This window comes from Schistocerca cancellata, chromosome 3 (assembly GCF_023864275.1).
Source record: "Schistocerca cancellata isolate TAMUIC-IGC-003103 chromosome 3, iqSchCanc2.1, whole genome shotgun sequence".
NCBI lineage: Eukaryota > Metazoa > Arthropoda > Insecta > Orthoptera > Acrididae > Schistocerca > Schistocerca cancellata.
Genome location: NC_064628.1, coordinates 712,433,542 through 712,455,393, shown reverse-complemented (window position 1 = coordinate 712,455,393; position 21,852 = coordinate 712,433,542).

Sequence of the window (21,852 nt, the reverse complement as noted above, 5' to 3'; positions counted from 1 at the left end):
TGATCCTCTGCTGCCTTCACTACTTCATCCCTCAGAGCTACCCATTCTTCTTCTACTGTATTTCTTTCCCCCATTCCTGTCAATTGTTCCCTTATGCTCTCCCTGAAACTCTCTACAACCTCTGGTTCTTTCAGTTTATCCAGGTCCCATCTCCTTAAATTCCCACCTTTTTGCAGTTTCTTTAGTTTCAATCTGCAGTTCATAACCAATAGATTGTGGTCAGAGTCCACATCTGCCCCAGGAAATGTCTTGCAATTTAAAACCTGGTTCCTAAATCTCTGTCTTACCATTATATAATCTATCTGATACCTTTTAGTATCTCCAGGATTCTTCCAGGTATACAACCTTCTTTTATGATTCTTGAACCAAGTGTTGGCTATGATTAAGTTATGCTCTGTGCAAAATTCTACAAGGCGGCTTCCTCTTTCATTCCTTCTCCCCAATCCATATTCACCTACTATGTTTCCTTCTCTCCCTTTTCCTACTGACGAATTCCAATCACCCATGACTATTAAATTTTCGTCTCCCTTCACTACCTGAATAATTTCTTTTATCTCGTCATACATTTCATCTATTTCTTCATCATCTGCAGAGGTAGTTGGCATATAAACTTGTACTACTGTAGTAGGCATGGGCTTTGTGTCTATCTTGGCCACAATAATGCGTTCACTATGCTGTTTGTAGTATCTTACCCGCACTCCTATTTTTTTTATTCATTATTAAACCTACTCCTGCATTACCCCTATTTGATTTTGTATTTATAACCCTGTAATCACCTGACCAAACGTCTTGTTCCTCGTGCCACCGAACTTCACTAATTCCCACTATATCTAACTTTAACCTATCCATTTCCCTTTTTAAATTTTCTAACCTACCTGCCCGATTAAGGGATCTGACATTCCACGCTCCGATCCGTAGAACGCCAGTTTTCTTTCTCCTGATAACGACGTCCTCCTGAGTAGTCCCCGCCCGGAGATCCGAATGGGGAACTATTTAACTCCGGAATATTTTACCCAAGAGGATGCCATCATCATTTAATCATACAGTAGAGCTGCATGTCCTCGGGAAAAATTACGGCTGTAGTTTCCCCTTGCTTTCAGCCGTTCGCAGTACCAGCACAGCAAGGCCATTTTGGTTAATGTTACAAGGCCAGATCAGTCAATCATCCAGACTGTTGCCCCTGCAACTACTGAAAAGGTTGCTGCCCCTATTCAGGAACCACATGTTTGTCTGGCCTCTCAACATATGCCCCTCCGTTGTGGTTGCACCTACGGTACGGCCATCTGTATCGCTGAGGCACGCAAGCCTCCCCACCAACGGCAAGGTCCATGGTTCATGGGGGGGCAAATCATGTAGCAAATGCAATTTAAAGGACATAAAACTATCGAGTGGATTTACTAGCACAATTATGAACAACTCAAGAAAGTAAATCGATGGTCACCTAGTCACCTAGTTGTCAAACGTATTCTAGGGTGTTGCCATTGTCCCTTAGACTAGCAGCAGGAGGAAAACGTTCGCTCAGCTGATGTGCTGAGATAGCTCGCACTGGCGAAGCTCGCGCTTCGAAGACGCCACAGCATCATCTGCCACCACTTCGTGGGAAACGAAATACCTCAAGTATAAGCGAATGTGTTGTATCCGCATATCTGTGACTATGACTTGGTGCTAAAGTGTGGTTATTGATAGTTTGTATGCACAGATTGCAATCTAACATCATAAATAAAGACAAGGGGAAATCAATTCGGCGTCCTTCCTCTTCCGTAACATCAAACATACTTCAGTTATTCTATCTTAAACGAACTGCGCAGAAAATCATTCACCAGAATAACTTTTTAGCATCACCAGATGATATTAACGACTTGCCGGCACGGGTTAGCCGTGCGGTCAACGGCGTCATATAGCGGACCGCGCGGCTGATTGCGCCGTCAGTTCGAATCCTTCCCCGGGCATGCATGTGTGTTAGGTTAAGTAGGTTTAAGTAGTTCTAGGTCTAGGGGACTGATTACCTAAGCAGTTTGGTCGCATACGTCTTAGAGTCATTTTTTCAAATGGCTCTGAGCACTATGGGACTTAACTGCTGAGGTCATCAGTACCCTAGAACTTAGAACTATTAAACCTAAGTAACTTAAGGACATCACAGACATCCATGCCCGAGACAGGATTCGCACCTGCGACCGTACCGGTCGCGCGGTTCCAGACTGTAGTGCCTAGAACTGCTCGGCCACTCAGGCCGGCAGCCATTTTTTGACCTTTCGTGTAAATTTTCTTTACGTAAACGGCCGCATCTTTAGATTGTGTTGACACAGAAGCTCACTTTTTTACACCACCAAGGGACCGTATACCGCAGGAAGTGCGATACATTTCCGCTTATTATGTCTCCCCGTACTCCAGGTAAACGGGTTTTAAGGGTTGGGTAGACAGATAGACGGTCAAGAAAGTAAGACTAGTAGGGTTCCATTTTTATCGATTTAGGTGACGAAATCCTAACAACGAAAATAGCTACGACAGTTACTGAAGATGAGGGCCGAATAAATACACTCCTGGAAATGGAAAAAAGAACACATTGACACCGGTGTGTCAGACCCACCATACTTGCTCCGGACACTGCGAGAGGGCTGTACAAGCAATGATCACACGCACGGCACAGCGGACACACCAGGAACCGCGGTGTTGGCCGTCGAATGGCGCTAGCTGCGCAGCATTTGTGCACCGCCGCCGTCAGTGTCAGCCAGTTTGCCGTGGCATACGGAGCTCCATCGCAGTCTTTAACACTGGTAGCATGCCGCGACAGCGTGGACGTGAACCGTATGTGCAATTGACGGACTTTGAGCGAGGGCGTATAGTGGGCATGCGGGAGGCCGGGTGGACGTACCGCCGAATTGCTCAACACGTGGGGCGTGAGGTCTCCACAGTACATCGAGGTTGTCGCCAGTGGTCGGCGGAAGGTGCACGTGCCCGTCGACCTGGGACCGGACCGCAGCGACGCACGGATGCACGCCAAGACCGTAGGATCCTACGCAGTGCCGTAGGGGACCGCACCGCCACTTCCCAGCAAATTAGGGACACTCTTGCTCCTGGGGTATCGGCGAGGACCATTCGCAACCGACTCCATGAAGCTGGGCTACGGCCCCGCACACCGTTAGGCCGTCTTCCGCTCACGCCCCAACATCGTGCAGCCCGCCTCCAGTGGTGTCGCGACAGGCGTGAATGGAGGGACGAATGGAGACGTGTCGTCTTCAGCGATGAGAGTCGCTTCTGCCTTGGTGCCAATGATGGTCGTATGCGTGTTTGGCGCCGTGCAGGTGAGCGCCACAATCAGGACTGCATACGACCGAGGCACACAGGGCCAACACCCGGCATCATGGTGTGGGGAGCGATCTCCTACACTGGCCGTACACCACTGGTGATCGTCGAGGGGACACTGAATAGTGCACGGTACATCCAAACCGTCATCGAACCTATCGTTCTACCATTCCTAGACCAGCAAGGGCACTTGTTGTTCCAACAGGACAATGCACGTCCGCATGTATCCCGTGCCAGCCAACGTGCTCTAGAAGGTATAAGTCAACTACCCTGGCCAGCAAGATCTCCGGATCTGTCCCCCATTGAGCATGTTTGGGACTGGATGAAGCGTCCTCTCACGCGGTCTGCACGTCCAGCACGAACGCTGGTCCAACTGAGGCGCCAGGTGGAAATGGCATGGCAAGCCGTTCCACAGGACTACATCCAGCATCTCTACGATCGTCTCCATGGGAGAATAGCAGCCTGCATTGCTGCGAAAGGTGGATATACACTATACTAGTGCCGACATTGTGCATGCTCTGTTGCCTGTGTCTATGTGCCTGTGGTTCTGTCAGTGTGATCATGTGATGTATCTGACCCCAGGAATGTGTCAATAAAGTTTCCCCTTCCTGGGACAATGAATTCACGGTGTTCTTATTTCAATTTCCAGGAGTGTAATTCACCCTACTCTTTATTCGAAATGTTCTAGTTGCAATCGATACATCAGCATATTAATCGTAGCTACGCTTTCGATCCATATCACGTCTACAGGAATGCAAATAAAATCCATTTGCCTATACACGTGGTAATTCAGATCCCAGTATTAATGCCACCGCGTTTTAGAAGAGCGAGCTATCCCATTGCTAACTATCTTAAGAAACACTTCGACTAATGAACGTTTTCTGTTTGTGGCGAGTCTAATGGAGAATTCGGAACATTGTAGAATACGTTTGGGAGCTATGTCACCGTTTATTTCCTGGGGTGGTGCAGACTTATCCTACTACATTTATTCGATAATAACAGTATTTTGTTATGTCGATAAACATCCCGAATGATTGTCACATAAACAGTGACATAAAGGTAGACAATTCATGTTTTTGAGTCGAGAAACTCTATGCAACAGAAACTGCAGATCATTTTGCCATTTTCATTGCGAAATCGCCGGCTTATTCATGTCTGGGGTAATAATAGAGGGCTGTTCGACTGGCTTGTCTGCTAGCATAGTGAAAGGTCTTTGCTACTGCAAGGGAGGTCTCGTTTGTTTTCGGTTCCAATCTCGATAGTGGCAGATAGACTATTAGTAAAGCAATTTTAAGGAATTCTTGCGCCCCCAATACGTTTTATTGGGGGATGTTAATATGATACTCTTGTAGAATTTCATACTTGTTATTGCCTACTTTTTCCGTTTCTATCAATAACTGAATTGGCTTGAGTGTGGCACTGAATGATTTTTAACTGAATTTCGTTATGAATCTTCACGCATTGTTAAATTTGCACACTTTCATGGTAGGTCAGTGACGGTAATCCAGTCGGCTGGTCCCGGCGGAGGTTCGAGTCCTCCCTCGGACATGGGTGTGTGTGTCTGTCCTTACGATAATTTAGTTTAAGTAGTGTGTAAGCTTAGGGACTGATGACCTTAGCAGTTAAGTCCCATAAGATTTCACACACATTTGAACATTTGAACATATGGTAATCCAGTATGACTAGTCTGAACGTTGACACTGACCGTTTCGCGGCCGAATGCTCATAATATTTTGCTAATTCGTAACCATCTGGGGTACAGTGTCTTACTAAAACAGTTATGTTACCTCGATAAGCTGAAATTCATTTTTATCATTACAGTTCATACTATTTATCGTTTCTTCTTTCATTTATATCTTATATTTACGTGTTGTGTTTAACACACTAATCAGCATTAATATAGTCTTACACACGATTGAAAACAGTCTGACATAGTTCGGATGGTTTTTCAATTTCATGCCTGTGCATAGCATGTTGGTAGCACTTCGTAGCCTTGTCTGTTTTGCTGTGTAGCAGACTTTAAAGCTGTGCGAATCAGCATAACGAAAAGGCGAGGGGTCTCGCTCCTTTTGTCCACGACTGTACCTATGAGTGGTTCTTTTATATATGTGTGGTGTCTGTTCTTTCGGTCATGTCCAAAAGGACAGATGCCATTCTCGATCTCGCACCTGTACATAAACATAATGAAATGAAATTAATTGTGACATCGGCCTCAACTAAGCACAGTAATGAATGAAATGACAAGTGAAAATTTGTGGCAGACTGGAACCCGAACCCGGATTTCCTGCTTTAATGAGCGGTCACTTTAGCCACTTCATTTATCCAAGCCTGCTTTCCGTCCAACCCAAAATCTCATCTTGTCACTCACTGCTAACGTAATAGCATCCTCTGTCCACCATACTCATTGCTCGTTGCGTGACATTGGATTCCTGGACTGAAATATCTCAACGGCTGTTAAGCCGTATATATTTTACAATATTTTACATATGTGTTGTGTCTATTCTTTCGGTCATGTCCGAAAGGACAGACACCACACAATTGTATATTATATATGGCTCGACTGCCATTAAGATCATGTCAGTGCGGATGCACTCTCTCACCTGAACTCTTGCAGGAATCCTAGCGTGAAGCGGCGAGGAAAGAGTATGTTGGACGGAGGGCGCTACGTAAGTAGTGTGTGACAAGATGGAAGTTTAGTTCAGACGGAAAGCGTGCTCTGATAGTCGAAGCGGTTAAGGCGACCGCTCACCGAAAGCGGGAAATCCGGCACAAATTTTCGCTTGTCGTCATTGAAGTCATTTCAGAACCCAACTGAGGCCGATGTCACAATTTATTTCATTTCATTATGGATAGTTCCTTTCGAACGTCCTCTGAACGTCTGTGGCGTTGTGCGAATTTCCACTTGTTATCACGTCCAGACAAATTAAGCAACGTGCAGCTCCGCAGATTTACGCTGAAACGTTTGTTGGTGGAGCGAAATTGGTTCTCTGTACTACTACACCTACAAAATTGACCTCAGTAAGGGTCACCAGCCCTGGTTTAATCCTAGCGACAGAGTTTAACATCTCACTAAACTGAAGTCAATATATTAAAGCCCTTTAGGGCTCTCAGAAGGATTGCGAGATCAAACTAGTCGACTGGAACACATTACGCTAACAGTTCATACGCCGCCCCAGGCTTCTTGTAGCATCTTCCGCTAACGATATGCACAATAATTAAACAGCTAAACAATTTAAAGTCAGTGGGGAAAAGTCAGGCAATAACACCACACTCAAATTTCCACTGAAACGATTGGAATTCATTCTCCCTTATTACACCACGCCGAGTTCTTGAAACAGCACCTCCCACTTAACGGTAGGCTCCGCGATGTGACGCAACGGTACTTCCTACGGCAGAGGCGCGCCCACAAAACTGAAACACTCGCCTCGAAAAGCGGAAAGTGCTTCAGCCGAATTTCACGGCCACGCGCAGGAATTCACTTTGGAACGCTTGTAGGCTTCCCGTATTGGGAAAAGTCCTCTGTGATCATGTACGATTGCTGACTCCCGATTTCCGAAATCATAACCACTTCAAAACAAAGCCTCTGCTCCAGAGGACACAAGAATCTCTTTCTACGCCGACAAGGGTCAATTGCTGACTTCCTGATTTCGCCAACTACAAAGTGCTCCACAAAATTATTTACATCCAGTCCTTCCTGCCAGTTAGCACCAGTAGCGAATTCAGACAATTCAGTTGTTTATTTCCTATTCCCTCTAACGGCCTTAGCTGTGTTGTAACCTCCGGAAGATCGAAACACAGCCACAAATACACACATACTGCAACTCAGGCAACACTGAGCTGAGACTAGCGTCCAGAGAGGAAGCCACACTGTAAAGACTATTTTGTGCACCGGCCATACGTTACTGAAATAGTTTTCAAGACGACATCAATCCGCCAAACGCGCATATAAGCGGAGACATTGCTGTCCTTAGCCATTATACCGCTTCTTACCACTCAGTAGTAGCTTTCCAGAATTTTCTACAAGTAACGGCAGCCATACGTAAGGAACAGACGTAAAACAACACAAGAAGACTGAAGGTAAAACACAAAAACTTAAAACATAATCTTAAACTGGAAGTTATGCGTTTCCAGTACTGACTCTTGTGTCGTCGTCTGTCGATCAGTATAAGCACCAGTATCAACGCAGTATCAGCACAGTGTCAACAAGGTCTACCTCAAGGCAGTGTCAGTCGCCGCCAGGAAGAGCCAAACTAGACTTGTTACAGGTTACCATAGGTAATCGCTTACTAGATAGAGGCCAGAGCTAAGGGCAGATCAGTGTAAGTGAACTTTAACTGTCACTAACCACTGCCATCACACTACAGTTATTGCAAACTGTCGCTACACTTAGTTGTTAACTTTTTGTTTAGATATTTCCTAAACCTACTTAGCCCTGTGACCAGGCAGTATGGTTGCTGCTTGCAGGCAAGCCACTTCATGACAGCAACTACACGTTAACCCAAGAATTGTTAATGTTTGAAAATGCACTAATTCACGGAATGATGTAGGAAGAGAGGTAAAAATTTATACACATCTCTGAAATGACTTAGGGTTTTATTGAAACCAAAAACTAATCCAAAAACTGGCCAACCGGCGGCGCTGGACAGCAATACGTCAGTGACGCCGCATAATGTGCAGCTGAGACTCAATTGTTCAAATGGTTCAAATGGCTCTGAGCACTATGGGACTTAACATCTATGGTCATCAGTCCCCTAGAACTTAGAACTACTTAAACCTAACTAACCTAAGGACGTTACACAACACCCAGTCATCACGAGGCAGAGAAAATCCCTGACCCGACTCAATTGTATTAAATATCAGTACTGTTTATGATTCTCTCGGGGCGAATATGTCGGTTGTAGTCATTTAGAAGATAAAGTTGAGACACATACGTTTCCAGGAAAAGGAGATTCCATCACATCAATAGGTTACCTATGTTTGAGGTACCGGCAGGATTTTTCCATTACGTAGAAAGCTGGGGTGCTATTCCAACGTCAGAAAGTCTGGACAACTCTGACGATTTAAGAAAGGGAAAATGGGATGAAGGTGTGAGTTGAAGCCGTTTAGAAGAATTATGGCAAGGCCGGCCGTCATCTGAAAGTTGTACGAAGGTTTACGTCTTCAGATACAGAGAACTTCCCCTGGTTTCCACAATAACGAAAAGGACGAGTACACAGGCGCGGTTGGAAAATGATACGCTACTGCATTATTGGTATGAGAATGTATACGGGCTGCTAGGGCATAGATATAGATATTGCTATCATTGGTACCTTAATGTGTACCAACTTCAGTGTATCTGTTGTTTTTTCTCTGTGTCTTACAGTCTTCCCTCAAGCACATCACGTAACTTACTACCTGATATTTTCAAGGTACTAACCAATCTAAAAACATGCTACTCGTATTGCCTTTAATTATTAGTCAGCAAATAAAGTAAATATTTATGCAGTGTTATTCAGTACACTATCCTAAGTTATCAGTAGGTATATCTGCACTTAAAAGCGCAACACCCTGTGTTCTGTTGGATATACTAAGTACAGAAGAGATATTCGTCTGTACTGCAGGTTAGCCATCGGCATTCACTCCATAGCTTCCACAAAGTGGACAGTGCCCGTGTTGATATTCACTGTAGAAAACTCAACAATAGGCCCCAACTTCTATGAATGAGAACTGGCTTTAACCTTCGGTATTTAAGAGAGCGGATGGTGGAAAGAGTACATTGAAGGCCTCTATGAGGGGGAAGATTTGTCTGATGCGATAGAAGAGGAAACGGGAGTCGATCTGGAAGAGTTAGGAGATCCAGTATTGGCCTCAGAGTTTAAGAGAACTTTGGAGGACTTAAGATCAAATAAGGCAGAAGCGGTCGATGACACTCCATCAGAATTTCTAAAATCATAAGGGGAAATGGCAACGAAATGACTGTTCATGTTGGTGTGTAGAATGTATGAGTCTGGCAGTATACCGTCTGACTTATGAAAAAATATCATCCACACAGTTCCAAAGCCATCAAGAGCTGACAAGTACGAGAATTGTCACGCAGTCAGCTTAAAAGCTGATGCTTCCAAGTTGCTGACAGGAGTAATACACAAAAGTTTGGAAAAGAAATTTGAGGATGTGTTCGATGATCAGTTTATCTTTACGGAAGGTAAGGGCACAAGAGAGGCAATTCTGGTGTTGCGGTTGATAATGGAAACAAGACTAAAGAAAAATCAAAACACGTTCATAGGATTTGTCGACCTAGAAAAAGCGTTCGACAATGTAAAATGGTACAAGAATTTAGAAATTTTGAGAAAAAGAGGGCTAAGCTATAGAGAGAGACGGGTGATATAGTATATGTACAAGAACCGAGAGGGAATAATGAGAGTGGACGATCAAAAACGAAATGCTCGGATTAAGAAGGTTGGAAGACACGGATGTAGTCTTTCGCCCCTACTGTTCAGTCTGTACATCGAAGTAATGACGGAAATAAAATGAAGTTCCAGGAGTGGAATTGAAATTCAAGGTAAAAGTGATACGATTCGCTTATGACATTGCTATCCGGAGTGAAAGTAAAGAAGAATTACATGACCTGCTGAACGGAATGGACATCATACTGTGTATAGTATATGGAATGAGAGAGAGTAAATCGAAGAAAGACGAAAGTAATGAGAAGTAGCAGAAATGAAAACAGCGAGAAACTTAACATCAGGACTGATAGTCATGAAATAGATGAAGTTAAGGAATTCTGCTATCTAGGCAGTAAAATAACCAATGACAGGTAGAGCAAGGAGGACATCAAAAGCAGACTATCACTGGCAAAAAAGGCATTCCTGGCCAAGAGAAGTCTACTGGTATCTGACATAGAACTTAATTTGAGGAAGAAATTTCTGAGAATACACTTTTGGACCACAGCAATGTATGGTAGTGGAACGTGAACTGTGGGAAAACTGGAACAGAAGAGAATCTAAGCATTTGAAATGTGGTGCTACAGACGGATGTTGAAAATTAGGTGGACTGATAAGCTAAGGAATGAGGAGGTTCTGCGCACAATCGAAGAAGAAAGAAATATTTGGAAAACACTGACAAGGAGAAGGGACAGGATGATAGGACATCTGTTTAGACGTCAGGTACTGACTTCCATGGTACTAGAGAAATATGTGGAAGGCAGAATCTGTAGAGGAAAACACAGATCGGAATATATCCAGCAGATAATTGAGGACGTAGGCTGCAAGTGCTACTCTGAGATGAAGAGTTTGGCACAGGATATAAATTCGTGGCGGGCCACATCAAACCGTCAGAAGACTGAAGACTCAAAAAATAAAATAAAATAATAAAATAAAATAAAATAATTAAGAATTGCATTGGAATTTATGTCTATATTGGCAATGTCCACAAGTAGTACGTGACAACTACCTCCTGACGAAACTCAGTGACATATTCCTAAAGAGGATAGAAGGTAGATTGCCGGCGTCAAAGCAAAATTTGTTGCATCTTGTGAGATGAAATTCACGAGGCGTAACTTGTACAAATTCAGTGGGCCGTGGTGTATTCGACGGCGCCCTACTTGTGTGACGTTGAAATTTAAGGAACAGAATGTTAACCATGCGGGCTCGCGTTGCGTTGACGGTACTGCGTAGTTGGCAGACAACGTCGGTGGTGCTATAAATCGTCGCCGCGAAAGAGGCCCCGAAGACGAGAGTGCGGCAACGCCGAGTTTGCCCGTCTCCATTGAGCAGGCGGGCCGGGGAGGCCTGTGATTCACGCGGCCCCGTGAGTCAGCGCCTCGCCTCGTCTCCTGTCGCCTCAGGTTGAGGCGAGATTCCCCCCCACTGGCGGGCGAGCTAACGATTACGTGCTCTGGCCGGGCCACGCGTTGCGCCGCGTTACGACAGAGCAGGCTGGGACGCCCCCGCGCCTGGCTGGGTCACCTCAGCGGCCGGCGCCTGGGTGCTTGTGACTCTGCAGGCAGCTGCGCGGGATGGCGCAAGCTTCTGTTAGCTGATAACAAGTCCTGATACTACGCTCAGCCTCCTGTCAACAGCACGCCAGCGCTGCGCGCGCTAACATCTCCTCAGCAGGAGCGCAGCACAGGCAGTAAACTACGCCATTCCAATCTGTTGTGCACGGTCAAGCCACATGAAGTGACCAATTGCTCTTGTTTGACTTCAACGTGCAATAACCACCCACAGCAGATCGCATCACTACCGCTGGAGAGTATATGAAGCATGTCAGGGGAACGCAGGGAACTGCCGTCCTCACTTGGAAAGATCTGAGGCTTATCAACGCACTTCAGTCTTCACTTCCGTAAAGCGGGACCATACTGTCCACTGTGGGACGGTATGGGGACTCACCCGGAGGAGGAAGAAGCGGTACACCTAGGCAGCGTACAATACCAGCCTGCCGGGTCCCTCTAGCTTCCTAGAAATATGTATATTGTTCCCTTGATTACAGAATCAGCTGCAGCCAGTCCATCAACAGAGGCAACAACAAGATCTGCCAGCCAGGATTATGGAAGAATAGCACTCCAGTGCTTGGTCCATGCCATCTCACGCCAGGTATGGTCTGTTATTCCAGTGAACAGGAATCAGTGATGTGGGAAACATTGCAGTCGTTGTCGTTGTGTAGAAACGATTATCTGACGTCCTAAAGGGCATGGATCAAGGGTGGAAGCACCTACGAAACGGCTGTTTGTAATCTGTTCACGTGCTTCCACAGTTAAGGTATACAGTCATGGCAAAATGGCACTGTCCAAAACTAGCGCCGATGTAGCTCTGGCGCACCATGGCTCATAGATGATGGGGGTGAACCACGGCTGGGGAGATGTGTACCACCAAACAGACATCCAATGTCGAGCATCTAGCTGCCCAGATAAAACAAAACCGTTAAGCGAACACTGCTGCTACTTACGGCCCTCCGCTGCAGGCGCCTGGTTCATTCACAGATTCTGACTGCTGTTCATTGCCAACAAAGGCTGGAATTAGCACCTCAATACCGCAACTGGACATCCTTTTCAGACCAATGACGTTTTATGTTCCATCAGGCAGATGGTCGTTGGTATGTATGGCGTGAAAGGTCTGAAATCATCCAAAGAGTGAGCGTTATGATCTGGGGAATCTTTTCGTGGTATTCTCTGCGTGATCTCGTTATTCTGGAAGGCAAAATGATCAACACAAGTATGCATTTAGCCTTGTGGACCATGTACATCCCTACATGCGGTTTGTTTTTCCTCGGGACGATGGCATCTACCTGCAGGACAACGAAATGTGTCACACAGCTCGCAGTGTACGTGCGTGATCGAAGAGCACCAGGATGTGTTTACCATGCTGCCCTGGAATCCAAACAACGCGGACTTAAACCCAATCGAGAATCTGTCGGACCACCTCGATCAGGCTGTTCGCGCCGTGGGTCCACAGCCGAGAAACCCAGCTTTGCTGACCATGGCACTGGAATCGGCATGGTTTCACATCCCTTCCAAAATCTCACTGACGTTGTTGCTGCACGTCTCGCCCTGCAAAAGGTGGTTATTCAGGCTTTTGGCAGGTTGTCACACTGATGAGACTGGCCAGTGTATCACAAAGCCAAATTAGCCTTAGGAGAGTCAGCATGAAGTAGTCAACGAATCTGAAAGTAAAATTCTATGCACTGAAGAGACAGAGAATTCTAAGATGTTTCGATCTTGTGTTGAATCAGTGAAGAAATTAATGGCATGTGTCCATTGACCATAATGGTCTCATAAAAGTAGGATGACAGAGAAGGCTGAAATCCTGAATACCTTTTTCAAAAAACAGTTACGAAAATCGCTCTGAGATCCTTCCTTTCATCGGTGCACGAGCACCAGTATGTCAGATACTGAGACAGCAGAATGCGTTCCAGAATATCAACTAAAACCAGTTAACAGAGAAACGTCGGCTGCGCCTGATGGGAACTTATAAGTTTCCGCATACAGCATGACAAAGAAATTACATTTTATCTAGCAGCCATCTACCGTAGGTTGCTTTAGGAACGGAGCTTCCGAAACTTGTTGGAAACGTGGGTACAAACATTCATGTTTTGAAGAAAGGTCGCCGAACAGACGCACACAGATATAGGCCAGTATTACTGACGTCTGTTTGTTTTAGATTTTATGAACGTGTTATCACTGCCTTGTTGGAAACTAAAAATCTCCGCTGTAGAAATATGCATGGATTCAGTGAACAACGCTCGTGTACAACCTACCTGGGTCTGTTCGCCCTCGAGACGCAGAGACCGGCGCCCTGGCTCACACCATGTTCCTTGGCTCCCGAAAGGCGTTCGATAGACTTCCACATTGTCGCTTAATAAACGAAAGAGGAGCGTACGCAATATCAGACCAGCTACGTGATGTGCTGAGATATTCCTAGGGAAATTGAAGTAGCATGTCATTCTTAACGCAGAGAAATCTTCAGAGGCAAAGGAAATTTCGTGCATACCCCAGGGGTGCCTTATAGGATAAACGGTACTGTTGGTTGGTTAATTTGGGAGAGGGGGCCAAACAGCAAGGTCATTGGTCCCATCGCATGAGAGAAGGATGAGTAGGAAATCGGCCATGCCCTTTCAAGGGAACCATTCTGGCATTTGCCTGAAGCGATTTAGGGAAATCGCGGAAAACCTACATCAGGCTGGCCGGGCGCGGGTTTGAACCGTGTTCCTCTCGAATGCAAGTCCATTGTTCCAACCACAGCTCCACCTGGCTCGGTAAAAGTTACTGGGCGCTGGGTACTAGGCAAATACTTTTCCAGCAAAAGTAGTCAAATTTCGGAACATAAGCTCATTGGAACACCCAGCAAACAATTCTCCTCACACTTCAGATTAATGTACATGTGATGGCAAAATGCTACTGACACGCGTCGTCCTAACAAATATTACGAAAATGTGCCTGAAGTGGCTTAAACTAAGACAAATTATTTCACTTTTGCTGTTTCGTGCCTTGCTCATGTTGTGTACACACAGCTCTAGTTGTTGATCACAACACACTGTACTGCCCGCACGTACCACATATTTCTTAAATGCACCGTTGTCACTCATGCGTATATTACGCTTGGTACCTGTTACTCATTTATGCCACTGCTAAGTGCCCTTTTTTAAGATAACATACGCAAAACTGAAATTAATAATCGAGTAGCCGTTTCTAAATGTGCGTTTCTAATAAGAGAATTCTCTGAACTAAAAAAGTCATGAACAGTGAATCATAGGCCTTTGGCAAATCTTTTGTCTTTAGTGTGCAGTTCTACGGAAATGAGAGCTGGCCAAGGGGTAAAAAAAAAGAGAAACAGCAGCAAGAAGCGACAGAAATGTTCTATGGAGGAGAGTCGACAGGGCCAACTTCACATAGAGTAAAGAATCAAAGATGAAGTAAATAAGAAGAGGAAATTTACAAAGGAGAAAGGAACGAGAAAAACAGAATGCTGAGATACTGCAAATGAATAACAGACTTTTTAATGAAAAACAATATGTATAGGTGGTTGAGGACGACACAGGGACAATTCTTCGAACACTTGAAGACAATCCTGCGATAAAAGATTCTTTCAAGTGATTTAAACTAAAACGGAGGCCGGCCGGGGTGGTCGAGCGGTTCTAGGCGCTACAGTCTGGAACTTATGGGACTTAACTTCTGAGGTCATCAGTCCCCTAGAACTTAGAACTACTTAAACCTAACTAACCTAAGGACATCACACACATCCATGCCCGAGGCAGGATTCGAACCTGCGACCGTAGCGGTCGCGCGGTTCCAGACTGAAGCGCCTAGAACCGCTCTGCCACTCAGACCAGCATGTGTAACTGGTGCTGGTAAAGCTTTCGAGATATAAGGTCGTGGCCCACGGAACTCTTCTGTTCCTAACGTTTCGTCAAGAACCGCGATGGACATTTTCAGAGGAGTTTCTCCTACGTAGAGTCTTGCCGGAGAAGCAACGCCGTTGAAGATGTCCAGCGCAGTTCTGGACGAGAGTTTCGTGAACCACGACCTTACGTCCCGAAAGGTTTGTCAGCAGCAATATTATCCGGTCATGAAAGCCTTTGTTCTATCGTCAGATGTGTAACAGCATCAGAATCGAGCACTATGATAGCAACAGCTATGAACCAAAACACCAGCGAAACCATGTAGTTTTAAGTAGCCCCAGTTAATTGTTTTTGTATGTATGTGCGGTGAATGCTTGAACACAGATCAGCCGTTCAATACATATCTTAAAAAGGTGATAGTTAAAACGGTAATGTGAATGGGGACCTTTACTTTATACATAACGTGTAATAATTTTGCAGTGCAGTGATGGCAATGAAGAAGCCCAAACCGATTCAAATGATGTAAATTAGCTCAATTATTACAACATCAGAATTAAAGTACAAGAATGCAGAAATCGTAGGTTATTATCAGTGCTGAGACAATCCTTAGAAGGCGAGTTCCTACTAAAATGCAATGAATTATGTGACGTGCGTAATCTGAGAAAAGGTTTACTGGGTGGTTGGACTTCGTGGCAATCGCTTCAGAACTGTTCCAGAGATTCAACAGGCAGTAGACCGCTCCATTCGCACCATCAACAGAACAGGCTCTGCTAACGGTATACTACGCCTTCCATATCGCTGGCAACGGATTCTACACAACGCTGGTGACTACTTTGAAGGACAGTAACACGTGCAAACATGTAACTCTTTTGTATCGGTTGTGAGTAAATAGTTGCCACTATTTAAGTTCCAACCTACATATTAAAACGTGCATTGTAAGAATGCACAAAATAATCCATTATCTCTGTATGCTTGTATTTTGGAGGCAACGAGTTGAGAACTTGGCACTGGAAGAAAGTTTCATCATCAAAATTATGTGTCGTGAAGTTCCTGATCAGAAAATTGACCGCCAATGTTCTGGATTACATTCGAAATGTCTCTAAAGGATCTTACGACACGTGTATGTGACATTATTGACAGTGATCCATATTTCCGAAGGGCTGGTACCGCTGTAGTGTACGATGTGTTCTTCTGTGATAGCTGTCATTTCAAAACTGACAGGTGTGATTTCTTTATGTCTCTATTTTCCAATAGGAGGGTGGGTTCTTTCTGTTTTTATCTTGTCTTTGACCGCTCGTCAAAACCTAACATTTCTTCTCTGTTTCGTCAAAGAATAAAGTTGTATTTCATTGCTGAGACGCCGTGAACAGAGAAAGACTGAAAGAGACACTAACGTAAATATCGATCCCGCTTAGTATGGCGGAATATTCAATTTAGTGAAAGTACTCCCATAATAATCATTTCCACCCAGCTTTACGAAAGTACCAGATCTGAAGCTATCAAAACTCCTATCGTCCAGGTCAGTGGTTACCAACCTGGGTCCAACTACCCCGTGAGGGGTAAAATGAGATTTTCTCAGGGGTAAAAACGAAATGATTCGATTCTGTTTCAGTCACTAAATTAAATTATTTTTAACAGATAATTACTATTACAACATTTTTGTGAGACTATAATACAGATTGTATAAGTTATCAATAATTTCTTTTCCCCAATTAGTAGCAAAATGCGGTGGAGGTTACAGGCCGCTCACGTAGTCCACACACTACACACATATGTTGTGCTTTGTTCCATACGTTGCTGCTGATAAAAGTGAGGCATATACGTAACAGATGATAAATATCTCAAGAAAATGTCTTCTCCAAGTTGTTGATAGTACCTAAAGTAGTCCACAGATTTCTTCTTTACTCGCTTCGAAATAGATAAATGAATTAATTGACAGCATGACAGAGCAGTAACTACGTAAGGACTACTACAGTGCTGTATACAGTTTTATTGTTATTATTATAATTAGAGCGGTTTGACATAAAGCATAAAAAGCCTAAAAGCGTCCAATTTCTGCTAGTTCAGAAGTACACTACTGGCCATTAAAATTGCTACACCAAGAAGAAATGCAGATGTTAAACGGGTATTCATTGGACAAATATATTATACTAGAACTGACATGTGATTACATTTTCACGCAGATTAGGTGCATAGATCCTGAGGAATCAGCACCCAGAACAACCACCTCTGGCCGTAATAACGGTCTTGATACGTCTGGTCATTGAGTCAAACAGAGCCTGAATGGCGTGTACAGGTACAGCTGCCCATGCAGCTTCAACACGATACCACAGTTCATCACGAGTAGTGACTGGCGTGTTGTGATGAGCCAGTTGCTCGGCCACCATTGACCAGACATTTTCAATTGGTGAGAGGTCTGGAGAATGTGCTGGCCAGGGCAGCAGTCGAACATTTTTTGTATCCAGAAAGACCCCTACAGGACATGCAACATGCGGTCGTGCATTATCGTGCTGAAATGTAGGGTTTCGCAGGGATCGCATGAAGGGTAGAGCCATGGGTCGTAACACATCTGAAATGTAACGTCCAGTGATCAAAGTGTCGTCAGTGCGAACAAGAGGTGACCGAGACGTGTAACTAATGGCACCCCATAGCAACACGCCGGGTGATACGCCAGTATGGAGAAGACGAATACACGCTTCCAATGTGTGTTCACCGCGATGTCGCCAAACACGGATGCGACCAACATGGTACTGTAAACAGAACCTGGATTCATCCGAAAAAATAACGTTTTGCCATTCGTGCAGCCAGGTTCGTCGTTGAGTACACCATCGCAGGCGCTCCTGTCTGTGATGCAGCGTCAAGGGTAACCGCAGCCATGGTCTCCGAGCTGATAGTCCATGCTGCTGCAAACGTTGTCGTTCGTGCAGATGGTTATTGTCTGTTGACTCAGGGATCGAGACGTGGCTGCACGATCCGTTACAGCCATGCGGATAAGATGCCTGTCATCTCGACTGCTAGTGATACGAGGCCGTTGAGATCCAGCACGGCGTTCCGTATTACCCTCCTGAACCCACCGACTCCATATTCTACTAACAGTCATTGGATCTCGACCAACGCGAGCAGCAGTGTCGCGATACGATAAACCGCAATCGCGATAGGCTACAATCGGCCTTTATCAAAGTCGGAAACGTGATGGTACGCATTTCTCCTCCTTACACGAGGCATCACAGCAACGTTTCACGAAGCAACGCCGGTCAACTGCTGTTTGCGTATGAGAAATCGGTTGGAAACTTTCCTCATGTCAACCACCTGCGCCAACCTTGTGTGAATGGAATGGTTCGAATGGCTCTGAGCACTATGGGACTTAACTTCTAAGGTCATCAGTCCCCTAGAACTTAGAACTACTTAAACCCAACTAACCTAAGGACATCACACACATCCATGCCCGAGGTAGGATTCGAACCTGCGATCGTAGCGGTCGCGTGATTGCAGACTGTAGCGCCTAGAACCGCTCGGCCACTTCGCCCGGCTTGTGTGAATGCTCTGAAAAGCTAATCATTTGCATATCACAGCATTTTCTTCCTGTCGGTTAAATTTCGAGTCCGTAGCAAGTCACCTTCTTGGTGTAGCAATTTTAATGGCCAGTAGTGTAAGAAACGCAGCAGTGAAGTGATTTAAAAACAGTAAGTATAGTGCCCACATCTGAACCTCTTTGATTTTAAATGGGGTTGCAATGCGCTGGTCAAGCAAATGCCACAGTGGAGAGGAATAATGCAGGGGAAGCATATTTTGTAATAAGTGTGTACCCTTTCTTTTCTGAGACGAAGTTTTGAGTAGTACTTGCGATGCACCACGATTTCCTTCGTCATTCATTCTACATTCTAAACACACACATGCGGCTCTTTTTACGGTCGGTAGGCAAACGTTCTTCGTAATGCTGGTTGGTTGGTTGGTTTTCGGAGGGGACCAAACTTCGAGGTCATCGGCCCCATCGGGTTAGGGACGGATAGGCAAGGAAATCGGCCGTGCCCTTTCAAAGTAAACATTCCGGTGTTTGCCTGAAGCGACTTAGGGAAATGACGGAAATCTTAAATCAGGACGGTCGGACCCGGGTTTGAACCGCCCTTCTCCCGAATACGGGTCCAGTGTGCTAACCAATGCGGCACCTCGCTAGATTTGATAATGCTGATTGTTGTAATATTTTCATCTCATGTGATAAACACAATTAATAAATTTAGTTGATCGCCTTACGTCCTCAATTATTTACTTTATGTAGTCCAATCTCTGTCTTCCTCTATCGCTTTTACTCTCTACAGCTCCCTCTAGTACCATGGAAGTTATCCTGGCCGGCCGCGGTGGCCGTGCGGTTCTAGGCGCTCCAGTCCGGAGCCGCGCTGCTGCTACGGTCGCAGGTTCGAATCCTGCCTCGGGCATGGGTGTGTGTGATGCCCTTAGGTTAGTTAGGTTTAAGTAGTTCTAAGTTCTAGGGGACTGATGACAACAGCAGTTGAGTCCCATAGTGCTCAGAGCCATTTGAACCATTTGAAGTTATCCCCTGATGCCTTAACAGATGTATTTTAAAAATTCTTTCCAGTTGTCTTATAATCCCGTCTCTTCTTCTTGTCAATGTTTTACATATGTTCCTTTCCTCGCCGAATCTGTGAAGAACCTACTCATTCCTTACCTCATCAGTCCACCTAACTTTCAACATTCTTCTGTAGCACAACGCCTCTAAGGCTTCAATTCTCTTCTGTTCTGATTTTCCCAAAGTCCATGTCTCACTTACAATGATGTTTTACAAACTTACATTGTCAGAAGTTTCTTCCTCAAGTTAAGACCTCTGTTTGATACTAGCAGACTTCTCTTGCCCAGGAATATCTTTTTAGACTGCTTTTTATGTCCACTTTGGTCCGTCCGTCATAAGTTGTTTTGCAGCCTAGGTAGCAGAATTCCTTAACTTCGTCTACTTAGTGATCCCCAATTGTAATGTTAAGTTTCTCGATGTTCTCACCTCTGCTGCTTCTGATTACTTTCGTCTTTCTTCGATTTACTCTCAGTGTGTGTTCTGTAATCATTGAACTGTTCACAGCGTTCAGCATATCGTGTAATTGTTCCACTTTCACTAATGACAGCAGTGTGATCGACAAATCTTATCATTGATATCTTTTTATCCTGAATTTCAGTTCCATCCTTGAGCCTTTCTTTTATTTCCCTCATTAGATTTCAGAATCTCATCCTGACCATAATGCAATCTAACTGAAATCTTCTCGTATCTCCCGGCCGTTTTCAGTATACCTCCTTCTCTACTTATTCAAGACCAGAGTATTCGCTGTAACTAACTGTTATTTATTGCAGGACTCAATTAGTCTTTCTCCTCTCTCATTCCTTCTCCCAGACCCATCGTCTCCCATAACCCTTTCTTCTACTCGTTCCCCTAAAACTTGATTCCAATCCCTAATAACTATTAGTTTTTCATCTAGCTTCACGTACTGAATTACCCATTTAGTATCCGCATACCCTCTCTGTCTCTTCATCCACTGCTTGTGACGTCGGTATATACGAGTATAACTGAACTATCGTTGCCGGAGTTGGTCTGCTGTCGATTCTGATGAGAACAACCCTATCGCTGAACTGTTCACAGTAACACGCTCTCTGGCCTACCTTCCTATTCATTACGAATCCTACTCCCGTCATACCACTTTCTGCAGCTTTTGATATTACTTTATACTCGTCTGACCAGAAACGTTTGTCTTTCTTCCATTTCACTTCACTGACCCTCTCTGTATCTAGATTAAGCGTTTGCATTTCCCTTTTCAGATTTTCTAGCTTCCCAACCACGTTCAAGCTTCTGACATTCCACGTCTCGACTAGTAGAACGTTATCCTTCCGTTGGTTATTCAGCCTTTTTCTCATGGTCACATCCTCCTTGGCAGTCCCCTCCCGGATATTCGAATGGGGGACTAGTCCGAAATCTTTTGCCAATAGAGAGATCATTATACCATTTTTGACATTACTGGCCACTTGTTCTGTGGATGCAATTTATGTGTTTTATTGTAATGGTTCCCATTGCCTTCTGCATTCTAATGCCGGTGATCATTGCTGATCCTTCCGCCTGTAGGGGAAGTTTCGACGTCAAGGGCAAGAGACTGCCCTGAATATCTATCCAGTCCTCCACCTTGTCTGACCAGGCCACACGCTGGATGAGAATGAGTTTTTATGCCGGAAGTCTTCGGCCGCCATTGGTATTGATATTTACTCGAAATTTAAGCGGTGGCGGAGTTCTAAACCGAGACCAAAGACGTTTTTCTTACTAGTTAAACACGCTACCCATACACCACGAGTTCATTTAGCACATTTACTAACGGCCAATTCAGCCGTCAGTTGTCCGCAGCTCGTGGCCGTGCGGTAGTGTTCTCGCTTCCCACGCCCGGGTTCCCGGGTTCGATTCCCGGCGGGGTCAGGGATTTTCTCTGCCTCGTGATGACTGGGTGTTGTGTGCTGTCCTTAGGTTAGTTAGGTTTAAGTAGTTCTAAGTTCTAGAGGACTGATGACCACAGATGTTAAGTCCCATAGTGCTCAGAGCCATTTGAACCATTTGAACCATCAGCCGTCAGTTAAAAACGGTAGCTTATTTCATCTCAGATTTAGAAACATTTTCCGGGCAAATTTCATTTGGGCCACCCTGTATTAGTATGTCACAGCACCTTCCCCTAAACGAGACTAGGTAGCATGACGCTG